Here is a 446-nt window from a genome sequence, read left to right on the forward strand (position 1 = left end):
CGCCTACTAGCGTTCTCTCTCACAATGTGTTCAGAGCACAGATACTGCGGGACATCCACAGCCAGTACCCGTCCCTAACATCATTACTCAAATGACTCAAAAACTGAACAACAGTCTTACTCAAGTACTGTTGTACGTCTACAACCAGTACTAGGTACTTCTCTATTAACTTTAATGCTTTTAAATGACGCTCTAATAGTATTGAACTTTAAATAGACTTTTAAAGGAAACCAGTTGAATATGAAAAAGGATAAATAAATGTAAAGACTTACAGGAGAAAGGTAAAGTGAATTTTTATAGAAAGTGAATATTCAAATGAAGTTGAAAAGCTTACTCTGTGAAGAAACACTCACTCTTTAGCATTATATTCAATGCTAATCCAATAATAAATGTTAAAAAGGCTACTCTGTAAGAAAACTCACGCAATATGTTGAATGTTCAACCAA

General features: G+C 34.1%; 1 protein-coding gene across 1 annotated transcript in view; it reads left to right on the forward strand.

The window, feature by feature from the left end:
* Positions 1-446, forward strand: part of LOC109541358 (disheveled-associated activator of morphogenesis 1) — a 79944-nt gene that overhangs the window by 77157 nt on the left and 2341 nt on the right. The window lies entirely within an intron of this gene.

This window comes from Dendroctonus ponderosae, unplaced genomic scaffold, assembly GCF_020466585.1.
Source record: "Dendroctonus ponderosae isolate FM_Combo_2020 unplaced genomic scaffold, Dpon_F_20191213v2 Dpon_F_20191213_1, whole genome shotgun sequence".
NCBI lineage: Eukaryota > Metazoa > Arthropoda > Insecta > Coleoptera > Curculionidae > Dendroctonus > Dendroctonus ponderosae.